General features: G+C 39.3%; 1 pseudogene; it reads right to left on the bottom strand.

Annotated features, from left to right (window-relative positions):
- Positions 1-3,215: 3,215 nt before the first annotated feature.
- LOC121210826 (uncharacterized) lies at positions 3,216-6,126 on the bottom strand (annotated as a pseudogene).
- Positions 6,127-6,847: the final 721 nt, after the last annotated feature.

The following is a 6,847-nucleotide window of genomic DNA, read 5'->3' as shown; positions in this document are numbered from 1 at the left end:
TCACCTCTCGCAATATGAGTTGATTTTTTTGAAAAGCAGAAATTGAAAATAGCTCAGCACGTGAGCAAAGGCTCAACTCACCTCTCACAATATGAGTTGATTCTTTTGAAAAGCAGAAATTGAAAATAGCTCAGCACGTGAGCAAAGGCTCAACTCACTTCTCGCAAAAGTAGATTTTGAAAATACCTCGACATGTGAACCCAAGGCTCAACTCACATCTCGCAATATGAGTTGATTTTTGAAAAATATAAATTGAAAAAAAACAGAAATTGAAAAGCAGAAATTAAAAAGACCTCAGCATGTGAGCCGAGACTCCACTCACCTCTCGCAATATGAGTTAATTTTTGACAAACAGAAATTGAAATTACCTCAGCGTGTCCCGAGGCTCAACTCACCTTTCGCAATATGAGTTGATTTTTTGAAAAACAGAAATTTAAAAATACCTCAGCGTGTCCTGAGGCTCAACTCACCTCTCGCAATATGAGTTGATTTTTTTACGAACAGAAATTGAAGAACAGAAATTGAAAAGACCTCAGCATGTGAGCCGAGGCTCAACTCACCTCTCGCAATATGAGTTAATGTTTGACAAACAGAAATTGAAATTACCTCAGCGTGTCCCGAGGCTCAACTCACCTTTCGCAATATGAGTTGATTTTTGAAAAATATAAATTGAAAAAACAGAAATTGAAAAGCAGAAATTAAAAAGACCTCAGCATGTGAGCCGAGACTCAACTCACCTCTCACAATATGAGTTGATTTTTTTGACAAACAGAAATTGAAAAATACCTCAGCGTGTAAGCCAAGGCTCAACTCACCTTTCGCAATATGAGTTGATTTTTTGAAAAATAGAAATTGAAAACACCTCAGCATGTGAGGCTCAACTCACCTCTCGCAATATGAGTTGATTTTTGAAAAACATAAATTGAGCAGAAATTGAAAATACCTCAACGGGTCTTGAGGTTCAACTCACCTCTCGCAATATGAGTTGATTTTTGATGATAAATTGAAAATACCTCAATGTGACTTGAGGTTCAACTCACCTCTCACAATATGAGTTGATTTTTTGAATTAAAACAGAAATTGAAAATAGAAATGGAAAACACCTCAGCGTCTTGAGGTTCAACTCACCTCTCGCAATATGAGCTGATTTTTTTGAAACACATAAATTAAAAAAAAAAGAAATTAAAAATAGAATTTGAAAGGACCTCGACGTGTGGCCCGAGACTCAACTCACCTCTCGCAATATGAGTTGATTCTTTTAAAAAGCAAAAATTGAAAATACCTCAGCGTGTCCCGAGGCTCAACTCACCTCTCACAATATGAGTTGATTTTTTTGATAAAAATAGAATTTGAAAATATCTCAGCGTGTCCTGAGGCTCAACTCACCTCTCGCAATATGAGTTGATTTTTGACAAACAAAAATTGAAATTACCTCAGCGTCTTGAGGCTCAACTCACTTCTCGCAATATGAGTTGATTTTTTTTTGAAACATAAATTAAAAAAACGAAAATTGAAAATACCTCAGCGTGTCCTGAGGCTCAACTCACCTCTCGCAATATGAGTTGAAATTAAAACACAAAAATTGAAAATACCTCAGCGTGCCCCGAGGCTCAACTCACCTCTTGCAATATGAGCTGATTTTGAAAAAGTAGAAATTAAAAGGTTCAACCCACCTCTCGCAATATGAGTTGATTCTTGACAAACAGAAATTGAAATTACCTCATCGTGTCCTGAGTCTCAACTCACCTCTCGCAATATGAATTGAAAAAAATACCACAGTGTGTAATCTGAAGCTCAACTCACCTCTCGCAATATGAGTTGATTTTTTTTTTAAAACAGAAATTGAAAATACCTCAGCATGTGAACCGAGGCTCAACTCACCTCTCGCAATATAAGTTGATTTTTTTTTGAAAACAGAAATTGAAAATACCTCAACGTGTCTTAAGGCTCAACTCATTTCTCGCAATATAAGTTGAATTTTGAAAACAGAAATTGAAATTACCTCAGCGTGTCCTGAGGCTCAACTCATTTCTCGCAATATGAGTGGATTTTTTTTTTAACAACAGAAATTGAAATTACCTCAGCGTGTCCTGAGGCTCAACTCACATCTAGCAATATGAGTTGATTTTGAAAAAAAAAATTAAAAGGCTTAACTCACCTCTCGCAATATGAGTAAATTTAAAACATAAACTAAAAATACCTCGGCGTGCCCCGAGGCTCAACTCACTTCTCGCAATATGAGTTGATTTTGAAAAAAAAAATTAAAAATACCTCAACGTGTCTTGAGGCTCAACTCATCTCTCGCAATATGAGTTGATTTTCCTTGGAAAGCATGAATATTAAACATCAAAATACCAAAACCAGTCCTTTGGTAGAACTCGGGTATCTTTTCCTTTGATTCAGTGCGACTCTCATTCAAGATTTCTTGCTTTACTGGATTACCTGTATATGCCATGCATGATGTCATCATGATATGCACATGTTTGTCTTAAATGCCTTTATGCCTACATGATTATGCAGTGCTCCTTAAGCATATTGGTCGTATGTCATTTTCGCCATGATTGTTGAGGATCTGCGTTCATTGCTTTGATTCTCGACCTTCTCTTCAGGCCTCATACCTGTCTTCGAGCTTTACGAGTAATCGACGTTTCTCAGATATCACCCTTTTGCCCTTGGTTAAACTTTGTTCTTGCTTTGAAGATCTTGCACTTATCGAATTCTTATCCGGGTAATGCTTGACATTTCTTTTGTTTAGAGTATGTCATTTCACTATTTATCATTAAATAAACACATAATGAGATGCATGAAAATGGTCAGGTAGGGATAAAAAGGATATCTCATATTCCTTTATTTCAACTGTGGCAAACAAAGAAAGTTAACCAATGAGAGTAAAAATGTCAAAAAGAAAGCAAAGGTCGTATTCAACGGATACAAATGCTCTAGATATTCAACACATGAACTCTTCCACGTTCCTCAATCAATAATCTTTTCGAGCATGGCTTCTTGCGTAGAAAATTTCGAGCTTTCAGAAGTGCTTCAAATACTGTAGTCTCACTACTTGACCTATCGTTCGACCGCCAGGTTTGTTTCATTAGGACGCCCTCTCGGGTTTTCATCCTAATTTTTTTGTACTAATCAAGACGCCCTTTTCGGGTTTTCGCCCTGATCTTTTTTTTTTAAGATGCCCTTTTCGGGTTTTCATCTTAAGTATAATATTTCTTCACCGCATCTGAATTCACCGGATTCGGTAACTCCTTCCCATCCATCTCGGTAAGGATTAAAGCTCCTCCTGAGAATTCCTTTTTACAACGTATGGTCCTTCCAAATTTGGTGCCCATTTTCCTCGCAGGTCTTTTTGTATTGGGAGAATCTTTCTCAGAACGAGTTCTCCTTCATGGAACTCTCTTGGTCGTACCTTCTTGTCATGGGCTGCGATCATTCTCTTTTGGTACATTTGCCCATGACAAATTGCCCTTAGACGTTTTTCTTCAATGAGGTTCAACTGATCATATCGAGCTCGAACCCATTCTGCTTCTTCTAACTTTGATTCCATCAATACTCGCAAAGAGGGGATCTCAACCTCGATAGGTAGCACAGCTTCCATTCCATAGACTAGAGAGAAAGGAGTTGCTCCCGTAGATGTTCGCACAGATGTGCGATATGCAAACAAAGTAAATGGAAGTTTCTCGTGCCAATCTTTATATGTCTCAGTCATTTTCCCAATGATCCTCTTAATGTTCTTGTTAGCTGCTTCAACAGCCCCGTTCATCTTTGGGCGATAGGGCGAGGAATTATGATGCTTTATTTGGAACTGCTCGCACACTTCTTTCATCATCTTATTGTTCAGATTCGTGGCATTATCTGAGATGATTCTTTCAGGCAAACCATATCGGCAAATGATTTCCTTTTTCAAAAACTTGCACACTGCAGTCTTCGTCACATTGGCAAACGAAGCGGCTTCAATCCATTTTGTGAAGTAATCAATAACCACAAAAATGAATCGATGTCCATTTGAAGCTTTTGGAGAAATTGGCCCTATGACATCCATGCCCCACATAGAAAAAGGACACGGAGAAGTCATGACATGAAGGGGTGAAGGGGCTACATAAATTTTATCGTCGTAGATTTGACATTTGTGGCATTTTCTGGCAAAATTGATGCAGTCACTTTCCATTGTCAGCCAATAATAACCGAGTCTCATGATCTTTCTGGCCATATTGAAACCATTGGCATGCGTTCCGCAAACTCCCTCATGGACCTCTTCAAGTATTTTTCTGGCTTCAACATCATCCACACATCTCAAAAGCATCTGATCATTTCCTCTTTTATATAGGATATCCCCATCAAGAACAAATCCCGCTGCCATTCTTCTAATTGTTCTTTTATCGTTCTCATTCGCTTGTTCGGGATACCTTTGATTCTTGATATATTCTAAGATATCATGGAACCAAGGCCGTCCGTCTACTTCTTTATCAATGCTACAACAGTGTGCAGGGACCTCGTATATGCTCATTTTGAGGGGCATTATTTCTGTTTCTCTACTTGCTTTGAACATTGAAGCCAAAGTGGCTAGGGCATCAGCCAGTTGGTTCTCTTCTCGTGGGAAGTAATGAAAAGTTATTTCTTTGAATTCCTTGATCAATCCGGCCACTAAATCACTGTACTTAATCAATTTTGAGTCCCTCACTTCCCATTCTCCACGGATTTGGTAAATCACTAGGGCTGAGTCCCCGTACACCTCCAAGATCTCGATGTTTCGTTCGATAGCTGCACGAAGCCCCATGATACAGGCCTCATATTCTGCGATATTATTGGTACAGAAGAAGTTCAGTCTTGCAGTGAACGGATAATGATTCCCATCTGGTGATACCAGGATTGCTCCAATTCCATGCCCTAAAGCATTTGACGCACCATCAAAGCACATCTTCCATGACTTCTCTTTTGATGACTCGGATTCTATTTTGTGATGCACATTAAGTCTTCGTCTGGGAAATCGAATCTTAAAGGCTCATATTCCTCTGTCATTCGAGTTGCTAAGAAGTCAGCTATTGCGCTCCCTTTTATTGACTTCTGACTTACATAGGCAATGTCATATTCCGAAAGGAGGAGCTGCCATCGTGCCATTCTTCCTGATAGTGCCGGCGATTCCATCATGTATTTTATTGGGTCCAGCTTTGAAATTAGCCATGTCGTGTGATACAACATATATTGTCTGAGTCTCCGAGCTACCCAAACCAGAGCGCAACAATATTTCTCAACGGACGAATATTTTGCCTCATATTCAGTGAACTTTTTGCTGAGGTAGTAGATCGCCTTTTCTTTTCTCCCTGACTCATCATGTTGCCCCAGTACGCAACCCATTGAGTTTTCAAACACGGTCAGGTACAAAATTAAGGGTTTTTCAGGGGTCGGTGGTACTAGCACAGGAGGATTAGACAGATACCGTTTTATCTTATCGAAGGCCACTTGGCACTCCTCGTTCCATTCTCCCGGGTTATGTTTTCGAAGGAGTCGAAAAATTGGGTCGCATTAGTTGGTAAGTTGAGCAATGAATCGAGCAATGTAATTCAACCTCCCTAAAAATCCCCTGACTTCCTTTTGTGTGCGCGGGGGAGGTAATTCTTGGATGGCTTTTATTTTATCTAGATCAACTTCGATACATCTTTCACTGACAATGAAGCCTAGCAATTTTCCCGAGGTAGCCCCGAATGTACATTTGGCTGGATTAAGCTTTAGCTGAAACTTTCTCAGCCTTTCGAACAACTTCTTGAGGTTCATTACATGTTCTTCTTCTCCTCGAGATTTAGCAATCATATCATCGACGTAGACCTCTATTTCCTTATGCATCATGTCATGGAATAATGTCACCATAGCCCTCTGATATGTTGCCCCAGCACTCTTTAACCCGAATGGCATCACCTTGTAGCAGAACGTTCCCCACATTGTTATGAAGGTAGTTTTCTCCATATCCTCAAGAGCCATCTTAATCTGATTATACCCCGAGAATCCATCCATGAAAGAAAACAATGAATGTTTTGCTGTGTTGTCCACCAACATGTCAATATGTGGCAAGGGAAAATTATCTTTTGGGCTTGCTCGATTCAGGTCACGGTAATCCACGCACATTCGTACTTTTCCATCTTTCTTTGGTACCGGGACTATGTTAGCCACCCATTCTGGATATTTGGAGGCTTGTAGGAAGCCAGCGTCAAATTGCTTATTGACTTCCTCTTTTATTTTCAACAGCATTTCGGGCCTCATCCGTCTTAATTTTTGCTGGATGGGCTTGCATTCTGGCTTTAATGTGAGCTTATGGACCACTAAATCTTCATCTAGCCCTGGCATGTCCTGTTATGACCACGCGAAAACATCTTTGTATTCGCGGAGTAAAGTGATCAAACTATGCCTGGTACTTTCTGAAATAGAAGTCCCAATCTTCACTTCTTGCTTCCTCTCTTCAGTGCCCAAATTTATTGTTTCCATAGATTCTTCATGAGGCAGAACCTGTTTATCCTCTTGTTCCACCATTCTTAACAATTCAGGAGACGAGACATAATCTTCAGCATTTTCTTCGGCTTCAAATTCTCCTAAGCAAACAGCCTTCTCAAAATCAATTTCAAGATTCGTAACGGGCTTATTCATGTCGTCAATATCTGAGCACCTGAAAGTTGAATGGAAAAAGGAAGCTATAGGGGGACGTCCAAGTATTGGAAACAACAAACAAATGTTATGTCATGGCAATGAGGCAAATGTAAGGATAGGCTATGAAATGAGAAAATGATTATGAAATTAGTGATAATGCGAAAAATCGTGACAAAATGCATCTTCATTGATATTCATTTAAATG

This window comes from Gossypium hirsutum, chromosome A12 (genome assembly GCF_007990345.1).
Source record: "Gossypium hirsutum isolate 1008001.06 chromosome A12, Gossypium_hirsutum_v2.1, whole genome shotgun sequence".
Taxonomy (NCBI): Eukaryota; Viridiplantae; Streptophyta; class Magnoliopsida; order Malvales; family Malvaceae; genus Gossypium; species Gossypium hirsutum.
This window is presented reverse-complemented; position numbering and strand designations above follow the sequence as displayed.